This window comes from Anopheles funestus, unplaced genomic scaffold, assembly GCF_943734845.2.
Source record: "Anopheles funestus unplaced genomic scaffold, idAnoFuneDA-416_04 scaffold_8_ctg1, whole genome shotgun sequence".
In the NCBI taxonomy this organism is placed as follows: domain Eukaryota; kingdom Metazoa; phylum Arthropoda; class Insecta; order Diptera; family Culicidae; genus Anopheles; species Anopheles funestus.
The window spans coordinates 1-15006 of NW_026045349.1; the positions used below are offsets into that span (position 1 = coordinate 1).

Sequence of the window (15006 nt, forward strand, 5' to 3'; positions counted from 1 at the left end):
GCCAAGACACATTAGCCAAGACACATTAGCCAAGACACCTTAGCCAAGACACCTTAGCCAAGACACCTTAGCCAAGACACATTAGCCGAGACACATTAGCCAAGACACATTAGCCAAGACACCTTAGCCAAGACACCTTAGCCGAGACACATTAGCCAAGACACCTAAGCCAAGACACTTTAGCCTAGACACATTAGCCAAGACACCTTAGCCAAGACACCTTAGCCAAGACACCTTAGCCAAGACACATTAGCCGAGACACATTAGCCAAGACACATTAGCCAAGACACCTTAGCCAAGACACATTAGCCAAGACACCTTAGCCAAGACACCTTAGCCGAGACACATTAGCCAAGACACCTAAGCCAAGACACTTTAGCCTAGACACCTTAGCCAAGACACCTTAGCCAAGACACCTTAGCCAAGACACATTAGCCAAGACACCTTAGCCAAGACACCTTAGCCAAGACACATTAGCCAAGACACCTTAGCCAAGACACCTTAGCCAAGACACCTTAGCCAAGACACATTAGCCAAGACACATTAGCCGAGACACATTAGCCAAGACACCTTAGCCAAGACACCTTAGCCAAGACACCTTAGCCAAGACACCTTAGCCAAGACACATTAGCCAAGACACCTTAGCCAAGACACCTTAGCCGAGACACATTAGCCAAGACACCTTAGCCAAGACACCTTAGCCAAGACACCTTAGCCAAGACACCTTAGCCAAGACACCTTAGCCAAGACACTTTAGCAAAGACACCTTAGCCAAGACACCTTAGCCAAGACACCTTAGCCAAGACACATTAGCCAAGACACCTTAGCCAAGACACCTTAGCCGAGACACATTAGCCAAGACACCTTAGCCAAGACACCTTAGCCAAGACACCTTAGCCAAGACACCTTAGCCAAGACACCTTAGCCAAGACACTTTAGCAAAGACACCTTAGCCAAGACACCTTAGCCAAGACACCTTAGCCAAGACACCTTAGCCGAGACACATTAGCCAAGACACCTTAGCCAAGACACCTTAGCCAAGACACCTTAGCCAAGACACTTTAGCAAAGACACCTTAGCCAAGACACCTTAGCCAAGACACCTTAGCCAAGACACATTAGCCGAGACACATTAGCCAAGACACCTTAGCCAAGACACATTAGCCGAGACACATTAGCCGAGACACATTAGCCAAGAAACCTTAGCCAAGACACATTAGCCAAGACACATTAGCCAAGACACATTAGCCAAGACACCTTAGCCAAGACACCTTAGCCAAGACACCTTAGCCAAGACACATTAGCCAAGACACCTTAGTCAAGACACCTTAGCCAAGACACATTAGCCGAGACACATAAGCCAAGACACCTTAGCCAAGACACCTTAGCCAAGACACCTTAGCCAAGACACCTTAGCCAAGACACATTAGAAAAGACACATTAGCCAAGACACCTTAGCCAAGACACATTAGCCAAGACACCTTAGCCAAGACACCTTAGCCGAGACACATTAGCCAAGACACCTAAGCCAAGACACTTTAGCCAAGACACATTAGCCAAGACACCTTAGCCAAGACACCTTAGCCAAGACACATTAGCCAAGACACATTAGCCAAGACACCTTAGCCAAGACACCTTAGCCAAGACACATTAGCCGAGACACATTAGCCAAGACACCGTAGCCAAGACACCTTAGCCAAGACACCTTAGCCAAGACACCTTAGCCAAGACACCTTAGCCAAGACACCTTAGCCAAGACACCTAAGCCGAGACACATTAGCCGAGACACCTTAGCCAAGACACCTTAGCCAAGACACCTTAGCCAAGACACCTTAGCCAAGACACCTTAGCCAAGACACTTTAGCAAAGACACCTTAGCCAAGACACCTTAGCCAAGACACCTTAGCCAAGACACATTAGCCAAGACACCTTAGCCAAGACACCTTAGCCGACACACATTAGCCAAGACACCTTAGCCAAGACACCTTAGCCAAGACACCTTAGCCAAGACACCTTAGCCAAGACACTTTAGCCAAGACACCTTAGCCAAGACACCTTAGCCAAGACACCTTAGCCAAGACACCTTAGCCGAGACACATTAGCCAAGAAACCTTAGCCAAGACACCTTAGCCAAGACACCTTAGCCAAGACACCTTAGCCAAGACACTTTAGCAAAGACACCTTAGCCAAGACACCTTAGCCAAGACACCTTAGCCAAGACACATTAGCCAAGACACCTTAGCCGAGACACATTAGCCAAGACACCTTAGCCGAGACACATTAGCCAAGACACATTAGCCAAGACACCTTAGCCAAGACACATTAGCCGAGACACATTAGCCAAGACACCTTAGCCAAGACACATTAGCCAAGACACCTTAGCCAAGACACCTTAGCCAAGACACCTTAGCCAAGACACCTTAGCCAAGACACCTTAGCCAAGACACATTAGCCGAGACACATTAGCCGAGACACATTAGCCAAGACACCTTAGCCAAGACACCTTAGCCAAGACACATTAGCCAAGACACCTTAGCCAAGACACCTTAGCCAAGACACCTTAGCCAAGACACCTTAGCCAAGACACATTAGCCAAGACACTTTAGCCAAGACACCTTAGCCAAGACACCTTAGCCAAGACACCTTAGCCAAGACACCTTAGCCAAGACACTTTAGCAAAGACACCTGAGCCAAGACACCTTAGCCAAGACACCTTAGCCAAGACACATTAGCCAAGACACCTTAGCCAAGACACCTTAGCCGAGACACATTAGCCAAGACACCTTAGCCAAGACACCTTAGCCAAGACACCTTAGCCAAGACACCTTAGCCAAGACACTTTAGCAAAGACACCTTAGCCAAGACACCTTAGCCAAGACACCTTAGCCAAGACACCTTAGCCGAGACACATTAGCCAAGAAACCTTAGCCAAGACACCTTAGCCAAGACACCTTAGCCAAGACACCTTAGCCAAGACACTTTAGCAAAGACACCTTAGCCAAGACACCTTAGCCAAGATACCTTAGCCAAGACACATTAGCCGAGACACATTAGCCAAGACACCTTAGCCAAGACACATTAGCCGAGACACCTTAGCCAAGACACCTTAGCCAAGACACCTTAGCCAAGACACCTTAGCGGAGACACCTTAGCCAAGACACCTTAGCCAAGACACATTAGCCGAGACACATTAGCCAAGACACCTTAGCCAAGACACCTTAGCCAAGACACCTTAGCCAAGACACCTTAGCCAAGACACCTTAGCCAAGACACCTTAGCCAAGACACCTTAGCCGAGACACCTTAGCCAAGACACCTTAGCCAAAACACATTAGCCAAGACACCTTAGCCAAGACACCTTAGCCAAGACACATTAGCCGAGACACATTAGCCAAGACACCTTAGCCAAGACACCTTAGCCGAGACACCTTAGCCAAGAAACCTTAGCCAAGACACCTTAGCCAAGACACCTTAGCCAAGACACATTAGCCAAGACACCTTAGCCAAGACACTTTAGCCAAGACACCTTAGCCAAGACACCTTAGCCAAGACACCTTAGCGGAGACACCTTAGCCAAGACACCTTAGCCAAGACACATTAGCCGAGACACATTAGCCAAGACACCTTAGCCAAGACACATTAGCCGAGACACATTAGCCAAGAAACCTTAGCCAAGACACATTAGCCAAGACACATTAGCCAAGACACATTAGCCAAGACACCTTAGCCAAGACACCTTAGCCAAGACACATTAGCCAAGACACCTTAGTCAAGACACCTTAGCCAAGACACATTAGCCGAGACACATTAGCCAAGACACCTTAGCCAAGACACCTTAGCCAAGACACCTTAGCCAAGACACCTTAGCCAAGACACATTAGCCAAGACACCTTAGCCAAGACACATTAGCCAAGACACCTTAGCCAAGACACCTTAGCCAATACACCTTAGAAAAGACACATTAGCCAAGACACCTTAGCCAAGACACATTAGCCAAGACTCCTTAGCCAAGACACCTTAGCCAAGACACATTAGCCAAGACACCTTAGCCAAAACACATTAGCCAAGACACATTAGCCAAGACACATTAGCCAAGACACCTTAGCCAAGACACATTAGCCAAGACACCTTAGTCAAGACACATTAGCCAAGACACCTTAGCCAAGACACATTAGCCAAGACACCTTAGCCAAGACACCTTAGCCAAGACACATTAGCCAAGACACCTTAGCCAAAACACATTAGCCAAGACACATTAGCCAAGACACATTAGCCAAGACACCTTAGCCAAGACACCTTAGCCAAGACACCTTAGCCAAGACACTTTAGCCGAGACACATTAGCCAAGACACCTTAGCCAAGACACCTTAGCCAAGACACCTTAGCCAAGACACATTAGCCAAGACACATTAGCCAAGACACCTTAGCCAAGACACCTTAGCCAAGACACATTAGCCAAGACACCTTAGCCAAGACACCTTAGCCAAGACACCTTAGCCAAGACACCTTAGCCAAGACACATTAGCCAAGACACCTTAGCCGAGACACATTAGCCAAGACACCTTAGCCAAGACATCTTAGCCAAGACACCTTAGCCAAGACACCTTAGCCAAGACACCTTAGCCAAGACACCTTAGCCAAGACACCTTAGCCAAGACACCTTAACCGAGACACATTAGCCAAGACACCTTAGCCAAGACACATTAGCCAAGACACCTAAGCCAAGACACTTTAGCCAAGACACATTAGCCAAGACACCTTAGCCAAGACACCTTAGCCGACACACCTTAGCGGAGACACATTAGCCAAGACACCTTAGCCAAGACACCTTAGCCAAGACACCTTAGCCAAGACACCTTAGCCAAGACACCTTAGCCAAGACACTTTAGCCAAGACACCTTAGCCGAGACACATTAGCCAAGACACCTTAGCCAAGATACCTTAGCCAAGACACCTTAGCGGAGACACATTAGCCAAGACACCTTAGCCAAGACACCTTAGCCGAGACACATTAGCCAAGACACCTTAGCCAAGACACCTTAGCCAAGACACCTTAGCCAAGACACATTAGCCAAGACACCTTAGCCAAGACACCTTAGCCAAGACACCTTAGCCAAGACACCTTAGCCAAGACACCTTAGCCAAGACACCTTAGCCGAGACACCTTCGCCAAGACACCTTAGCCAAGACACCTTAGCCAAGACACCTTAGCCAAGACACCTTAGCCAAGACACTTTAGCCAAGACACCTTAGCCGAGACACATTAGCCAAGACACCTTAGCCAAGACACCTTAGCCGAGACACCTTAGCGGAGACACATTAGCCAAGACACCTTAGCCAAGACACCTTAGCCAAGACACCTTAGCCAAGACACCTTAGCCAAGACACCTTAGCCAAGACACATTAGCCGAGACACCTTAGCCAAGACACCTTAGCCAAGACACCTTAGCCAAGACACCTTAGCCAAGACACCTTAGCCAAGACACATTAGCCAAGACACATTAGCCAAGACACCTTAGCCAAGACACATTAGCCAAGACACCTTAGCCAAGACACCTTAGCCAAGACACCTTAGAAAAGACACATTAGCCAAAACACATTAGCCAAGACACATTAGCCAAGACACATTAGCCAAGACACCTTAGCCAAGACACCTTAGCCAAGACACCTTAGCCAAGACACTTTAGCCGAGACACATTAGCCAAGACACCTTAGCCAAGACACCTTAGCCAAGACACCTTAGCCAAGACACCTTAGCCAAGACACATTAGCCGAGACACATTAGCCAAGAAACCTTAGCCAAGACACATTAGCCAAGACACCTTAGCCAAGACACCTTAGCCAAGACACCTTAGCCAAGACACCTTAGCCAAGACACCTTAGCCAAGACACCTTAGCCAAGACACATTAGCCAAGACACCTTAGCCGAGACACATTAGCCAAGACACCTTAGCCAAGACACATTAGCCAAGACACCTTAGCCAAGACACCTTAGCCAAGACACCTTAGCCAAGACACCTTAGCCGAGACAGCCGAGACACATTAGCCAAGACACCTTAGCCAAGACACCTTAGCCAAGACACCTTAGCCAAGACACATTAGCCAAGACACCTTAGCCAAGACACCTTAGCCAAGACACCTTAGCCAAGACACATTAGCCAAGACACCTTAGCCAAGACACCTTAGCCAAGACACATTAGCCAAGACACCTTAGCCGAGACACATTAGCCAAGACACCTTAGCCAAGACACCTTAGCCAAGACACCTTAGCCAAGACACATTAGCCAAGACACCTTAGCCAAGACACCTTAGCCAAGACACATTAGCCAAGACACCTTAGCCGAGACACATTAGCCAAGACACCTTAGCCAAGACACCTTAGCCAAGACACCTTAGCCAAGACACCTTAGCCAAGACACCTTAGCCAAGACACCTTAGCCGAGACACATTAGCCAAGACACATTAGCCAAGACACATTAGCCAAGACACCTTAGCCAAGACACCTTAGCCGAGACACATTAGCCAAGACACCTTAGCCAAGACACCTTAGCCAAGACACCTTAGCCAAGACACCTTAGCCAAGACACATTAGCCAAGACACCTTAGCCAAGACACCTTAGCCAAGACACCTTAGCCAAGACACCTTAGCGGAGACACATTAGCCAAGACACCTTAGCCAAGACACCTTAGCCAAGACACCTTAGCCAAGACACCTTAGCCAAGACACCTTAGCCAAGACACCTTAGCCAAGACACATTAGCCAAGACACCTTAGCCGAGACACATTAGCCAAGACACCTTAGCCAAGACACCTTAGCCAAGACACCTTAGCCAAGACACATTAGCCAAGACACCTTAGCCAAGACACCTTAGCCAAGACACCTTAGCCAAGACACCTTTGCCAAGACACATTAGCCAAGACACCTTAGCCAAGACACCTTAGCCAAGACACCTTAGCCAAGACACCTTAGCCAAGACACCTTACCCAAGACACTTTAGCAAAGACACCTTAGCCAAGACACCTTAGCCAAGACACCTTAGCCAAGACACCTCAGCCAAGACACCTTAGCCAAGACACCTTAGCCGAGACACATTAGCCAAGAAACCTTAGCCAAGACACCTTAGCCAAGACACCTTAGCCAAGACACTTTAGCAAAGACACCTTAGCCAAGACACCTTAGCCAAGACACCTTAGCCAAGACACCTTAGCCGAGACACATTAGCCAAGACACCTTAGCCAAGACACCTTAGCCAAGACACCTTAGCCAAGACACCTTAGCCAAGACACCTTAGCCAAGACACCTTAGCCGAGACACATTAGCCAAGACACCTTAGCCAAGACACCTTAGCCAAGACACATTAGCCAAGACACATTAGCCAAGACACCTTAGCCAAGACACATTAGCCAAGACACCTTAGCCGAGACACATTAGCCAAGACACCTTAGCCAAGACACCTTAGCCAAGACACATTAGCCAAGACACCTTAGCCAAGACACCTTAGCCAAGACACCTTAGCCAAGACACCTTAGCCAAGACACATTAGCCAAGACACATTAGCCAAGACACCTTAGCCAAGACACCTTAGCCAAGACACATTAGCCGAGACACATTAGCCAAGACACCGTAGCCAAGACACCTTAGCCAAGACACCTTAGCCAAGACACATTAGCCAAGACACTTTAGCAAAGACACCTTAGCCAAGACACCTTAGCCAAGACACCTTAGCCAAGACACCTTAGCCAAGACACCTTAGCCAAGACACATTAGCCGAAACACATTAGCCAAGACACATTAGCCAAGACACATTAGCCAAGACACATTAGCCAAGACACCTTAGCCAAGACACATAAGCCAAGACACCTTAGCCAAGACACATTAGCCAAGACACATTAGCCAAGACACATTAGCCGAGACACATTAGCCAAGACACATTAGCCAAGACACCTTAGCCAAGACACCTTAGCCAAGACACTTTAGCCAAGACACATTAGCCAAGACACCTTAGCCGAGACACATTAGCCAAGACACATTAGCCAAGACACATTAGCCAAGACACCTTAGCCAAGACACCTTAGCCAAGACACCTTAGCCAAGACACCTTAGCCAAGACACCTTAGCCAAGACACCTTAGCCAAGACACTTTAGCCAAGACACATTAGCCAAGACACCTTAGCCAAGACACATTAGCCAAGACACTTTAGCCAAGACACATTAGCCAAGACACATAAGCCGAGACACATTAGCCAAGACACATTAGCCAAGACACCTTAGCCAAGACACATAAGCCAAGACACCTTAGCCAAGACACCTTAGCCAAGACACCTTAGCCAAGACACATTAGCCGAGACACCTTAGCCAAGACACCTTAGCCAAGACACCTTAGCCAAGACACCTTAGCCAAGACACCTTAGCCAAGACACATTAGCCAAGACACTTTAGCCAAGACACCTTAGCCAAGACACTTTAGCCGAGACACATTAGCCAAGACACATTAGCCAAGACACCTTAGCCAAGACACCTTAGCCAAGACACATTAGCCAAGACACATTAGCCAAGACACCTTAGCCAAGACACCTTAGCCGAGACACATTAGCCAAGACACATTAGCCAAGACACCTTAGCCAAGACACTTTAGCCAAGACACATTAGCCAAGACACCTTAGCCAAGACACCTTAGCCGAGACACATTAGCCAAGACACCTTAGCCAAGACACTTTAGCCAAGACACCTTAGCCAAGACACATTAGCCAAGACACCTTAGCCAATACACATTAGCCAAGACACCTTAGCCAAGACACCTAAGCCAAGACACCTTAGCCAAGACTCCTTAGCCAAGACACCTTAGCCAAGACACCTTAGCCAAGACACCTTAGCCAAGACACCTTAGCCAAAACACATTAGCCAAGACACCTTAGCTAAGACACCTTAGCCAAGACACATTAGCCGAGACACCTTAGCCAAGACACCTTAGCCAAGACACCTTAGCCGAGACACATTAGCCAAGACACCTTAGCCAAGACACTTTAGCCAAGACACATTAGGCAAGACACCTTAGCCAAGACACCTTAGCCAAGACACCTTAGCCGAGACACATTAGCCAAGACATATTAGCCAAGATACCTTAGCCAAGACACCTTAGCCAAGACACCTTAGCCAAGACACCTTAGCCAAGACACCTTAGCCAAGACACCTTAGCCAAGACACTTTAGCCAAGACACATTAGCCAAGACACCTTAGCCGAGACACATTAGCCAAGACACATTAGCCAAGACACCTTAGCCAAGACACCTTAGCCAAGACACCTTAGCCAAGACACCTTAGCCAAGACACCTTAGCCAAGACACTTTAGCCAAGACACATTAGCCAAGACACCTTAGCCGAGACACATTAGCCAAGACACTTTAGCCAAGACACCTTAGCCGAGACACATTAGCCAAGACACCTTAGCCAAGACACCTTAGCCAAGACACATTAGCCAAGACACCTTAGCCAAGACACTATAGCCGAGACACATTAGCCAAGACACCTTAGCCAAGACACCTTAGCCAAGACACATTAGCCAAGACACCTTAGCCAAGACACCTTAGCCGAGACACATTAGCCAAGACACCTAAGCCAAGACACTTTAGCCAAGACACATTAGCCAAGACACCTTGGCCAAGACACCTTAGCCAAGACACATTAGCCAAGACACCTTAGCCAAGACACCTTAGCCGAGACACATTAGCCAAGACACCTTAGCCAAGACACATTAGCCAAGACACCTTAGCCAAGACACCTTAGTCAAGACACCTTAGCCAAGACACCTTAGCCAAGACACCTTAGCCAAGACACCTTAGCCAAGACACATTAGCCAAGACACCTTCGCGGAGACACCTTAGCTAAGACACCTTAGTCAAAACACATTAGCCAAGACACATTAGCCAAGACACCTTAGCCAAGACACCTTAGCCAAGACACATTAGCCAAGACACCTTAGCCAAGACACCTTAGCTAAGACACCTTAGCCAAGACACATAAGCCAAGACACCTTAGCCAAGACACCTTAGCCAAGACACCTTAGCCAAGACACCTTAGCCAAGACACATAAGCCAAGACACCTTAGCCAAGACACCTTAGCCAAGACACCTTAGCCAAGACACCTTAGCCAAGACACTTTAGCCAAGACACCTTAGCCAAGACACCTTAGCCAAGACACCTTAGCCAAGACACATAAGCCAAGACACCTTAGCCAAGACACCTTAGCCAAGACACCTTAGCCAAGACACCTTAGCCAAGACACCTTAGCCAAGACACCTTAGCCAAGACACTTTAGCCGAGACACATTAGCCAAGACACCTTAGCCAAGACACCTTAGTCAAGACACCTTAGCCAAGACACCTTAGCAAAGACACCTTAGCCAAGACACCTTAGCCAAGACACCTTAGCCAAGACACATTAGCCAAGACACCTTCGCGGAGACACCTTAGCTAAGACACCTTAGTCAAAACACATTAGCCAAGACACATTAGCCAAGACACCTTAGCCAAGACACCTTAGCCAAGACACATTAGCCAAGACACCTTAGCCAAGACACCTTAGCTAAGACACCTTAGCCAAGACACATAAGCCAAGACACCTTAGCCAAGACACCTTAGCCAAGACACCTTAGCCAAGACACCTTAGCCGAGACACATTAGCCAAGACACCTTAGCCAAGACACCTTAGCCAAGACACCTTAGCCAAGACACCTTAGCCAAGACACCTTAGCCAAGACACATTAGCCAAGACACATTAGCCAAGACACCTTAGCCAAGACACCTTAGCCAAGACACCTTAGCCAAGACACATTAGCCAAGACACCTTAGCCAAGACACCTTAGCCAAGACACCTTAGCTAAGACACCTTAGCCAAGACACATAAGCCAAGACACATAAGCCAAGACACCTTAGCCAAGACACCTTAGCCAAGACACCTTAGCCAAGTACCTTAGCCAAGACACATTAGCCGAGACACATTAGCCAAGACACCTCAGCGAAGACATCTTAGCCAAGACACATTAGCCAAGACACCTTAGCCAAGACACATAAGCCAAGACACCTTAGCCAAGACACCTTAGCCAAGACACATTAGCCAAGACACATAAGCCGAGACACATTAGCCAAGACACATTAGCCAAGACACCTTAGCCAAGACACATTAGCCAAGACACCTTAGCCAAGACACCTTAGCCAAGACACCTTAGCCAAGACACTTTAGCCGAGACACATTAGCCAAGACACCTTAGCCAAGACACCTTAGCCAAGACACCTTAGCCAAGACACCTTAGCCGAGACACATTAGCCAAGACACCTTAGCCAAGACACATAAGCCAAGACACCTTAGCCAAGACACCTTAGCCAAGACACCTTAGCCAAGACACCTTAGCCAAGACACTTTAGCCAAGACACCTTAGCCAAGACACCTTAGCCAAGACACCTTAGCCAAGACACATTAGCCAAGACACCTTAGCCAAAACACATTAGCCAAGACACCTTAGCTAAGACACCTTAGCCAAGACACATTAGCCAAAACACCTTAGCCAAGACACCTTAGCCAAGACACATTAGCCGAGACACCTTAGCCAAGACACCTTAGCCAAGACACCTTAGCCAAGACACCTTAGCCAAGACACCTTAGCCAAGACACCTTAGCCAAGACACTTTAGCCAAGACACCTTAGCCAAGACACTTTAGCCGAGACACATTAGCAAAGACACATTAGCCAAGACACCTTAGCCAAGACACCTTAGCCAAGACACCTTAGCCAAGACACCTTAGCCAAGACACATTAGCCAAGACACCTTAGCCAAGACACCTTAGCCAAGACACCTTAGCCAAGACACATTAGCCAAGACACATTAGCCAAGACACATTAGCCAAGACACCTTAGCCAAGACACCTCAGCCAAGACACTTTAGCCAAGACACATTAGCCAAGACACCTTAGCCAAGACACCTTAGCCAAGACACATTAGAAGAGACACATTAGCCAAGACACATTAGCCAAGACACCTTAGCCAAGACACCTTAGCCGAGACACATTAGCCAAGACACCTTAGCCAAGACACTTTAGCCAAGACACATTAGCCAAGACACCTTAGCCAAGACACCTTAGCCGAGACACATTAGCCAAGACACCTTAGCCAAGACACCTTAGCCAAGACACATTAGCCAAGACACCTTAGCCAAGACACCTTAGCCAAGACACCTTAGCCAAGACACCTTAGCCAAGACACCTTAGCCAAGACACCTTAGCCAAGACACATTAGCCAAGACACCTTAGCCAAGACACCTTAGCCAAGACACCTTAGCTAAGACACCTTAGCCAAGACACATTAGCCGAGACACCTTAGCCAAGACACCTTAGCCAAGACACCTAAGCCGAGACACATTAGCCAAGACACCTTAGCCAAGACACTTTAGCCAAGACACATTAGCCAAGACACCTTAGCCAAGACACCTTAGCCAAGTACCTTAGCCAAGACACATTAGCCAAGACACCTTAGCCAAGACACCTTAGCCAAGACACTTTAGCCAAGACACATTAGCCAAGACACCTTAGCCGAGACAAATTAGCCAAGACACCTTAGCCAAGACACCTTAGCCAAGACACCTTAGCCAAGACACCTTAGCCAAGACACTTTAGCCGAGACACATTAGCCGAGACACCTTAGCCAAGACACCTTAGCCAAGACACCTTAGCCAAGACACCTTAGCCAAGACACCTTAGCCAAGACACTTTAGCCAAGACACCTTAGCCAAGACACCTTAGCCAAGACACCTTAGCCAAGACACCTTAGCCAAGACACATTAGCCAAGACACATTAGCCAAGACACCTTAGCCAAGACACCTTAGCCAAGTACCTTAGCCAAGTACCTTAGCCGAGACACCTTAGCCAAGACACCTTAGCCAAGACACCTTAGCCAAGACACCTTAGCCAAGACACCTTAGCCAAGACACCTTAGCCAAGACACCTTAGCCAAGACACCTTAGCCAAGACACATTAGAAGAGACACATTAGCCAAGACACATTAGCCAAGACACCTTAGCCAAGACACCTTAGCCGAGACACATTAGCCAAGACACCTTAGCCAAGACACCTTAGCCAAGACACTTTAGCCGAGACACATTAGCCGAGACACCTTAGCCAAGACACCTTAGCTAAGACACCTTAGCCAAGACACCTTAGCCAAGACACCTTAGCCAAGACACTTTAGCCAAGACACCTTAGCCAAGACACCTTAGCCAAGACACCTTAGCCAAGACACATTAGAAGAGACACATTAGCCAAGACACATTAGCCAAGACACCTTAGCCAAGACACCTTAGCCGAGACACATTAGCCAAGACACCTTAGCCGAGACACATTAACCGAGACACCTTAGCCAAGACACCTTAGCTAAGACACCTTAGCCAAGACACCTTAGCCAAGACACCTTAGCCAAGACACTTTAGCCAAGACACCTTAGCCAAGACACCTTAGCCAAGACACCTTAGCCAAGACACCTTAGCCAAGACACATTAGAAGAGACACATTAGCCAAGACACCTTAGCCAAGACACCTTAGCCAAGACACCTTAGCTAAGACACCTTAGCCAAGACACATAAGCCAAGACACCTTAGCCAAGACACCTTAGCCAAGACACCTTAGCCAAGACACTTTAGCCAAGACACATTAGCCGAGACACATTAGCCAAGACACCTCAGCGAAGACATCTTAGCCAAGACACATTAGCCAAGACACCTTAGCCAAGACGCATAAGCCAAGACACCTTAGCCAAGACACCTTAGCCAAGACACATTAGCCAAGACACATAAGCCGAGACACATTAGCCAAGACACATTAGCCAAGACACCTTAGCCAAGACACATTAGCCAAGACACCTTAGCCAAGACACCTCAGCCAAGACACTTTAGCCAAGACACATTAGCCAAGACACATTAGCCGAGACACCTTAGCCAAGACACCTTAGCTAAGACACTTTAGCCAAGACACCTTAGCCAAGACACCTTAGCCAAGACACTTTAGCCAAGACACCTTAGCCAAGACACCTTAGCCAAGACACCTTAGCCAAGACACCTTAGCCAAGACACATTAGCCAAGACACATTAGCCAAGACACCTTAGCCAAGACACCTTAGCCAAGTACCTTAGCCAAGACACATTAGCCAAGACACCTTAGCCAAGACACCTTAGCCAAGACACTTTAGCCAAGACACATTAGCCAAGACACCTTAGCCGAGACAAATTAGCCAAGACACCTTAGCCAAGACACCTTAGCCAAGACACCTTAGCCAAGACACCTTAGCCAAGACACTTTAGCCGAGACACATTAGCCAAGACACATTAGCCAAGACACCTTAGCCAAGACACCTTAGCCAAGACACCTTAGCCGAGACACATTAGCCAAGACACCTTAGCCAAGACACCTTAGCCAAGTACCTTAGCCAAGACACATTAGCCAAGACACCTTAGCCAAGACACCTTAGCCAAGACACTTTAGCCAAGACACATTAGCCAAGACACCTTAGCCGAGACAAATAAGCCAAGACACCTTAGCCAAGACACCTTAGCCAAGACACCTTAGCCAAGACACCTTAGCCAAGACACTTTAGCCGAGACACATTAGCCAAGACACCTTAGCCAAGACACCTTAGCCAAGACACCTTAGCCAAGACACCTTAGCCGAGACACATTAGCCAAGACACCTTAGCCAAGACACATAAGCCAAGACACCTTAGCCAAGACACCTTAGCCAAGACACCTTAGCCAAGACACCTTAGCCAAGACACTTTAGCCAAGACACCTTAGCCAAGACACCTTAGCCAAGACACCTTAGCCAAGACACATTAGCCAAGACACCTTAGCCAAAACACATTAGCCAAGACACCTTAGCTAAGACACCTTAGCCAAGACACATTAGCCAAGACACCTTAGCCAAGACACCTTAGCCAAGACACATTAGCCGAGACACCTTAGCCAAGACA

General features: G+C 47.9%; 1 long non-coding RNA gene across 1 annotated transcript in view; it reads right to left on the bottom strand.

Annotated features, from left to right (window-relative positions):
* Positions 1-1211: 1211 nt before the first annotated feature.
* LOC125774441 (uncharacterized) overlaps positions 1212-15006 on the bottom strand; it is a 51449-nt gene continuing 37654 nt past the window's right edge. The window contains exons 2-3 of the long non-coding RNA XR_007420898.1: positions 7804-7943; positions 1212-1382 (exon numbers count right to left, since the gene is read on the bottom strand). This is a non-coding gene — a long non-coding RNA (uncharacterized LOC125774441). The remainder of the gene's footprint in view (positions 1383-7803; positions 7944-15006) is intronic.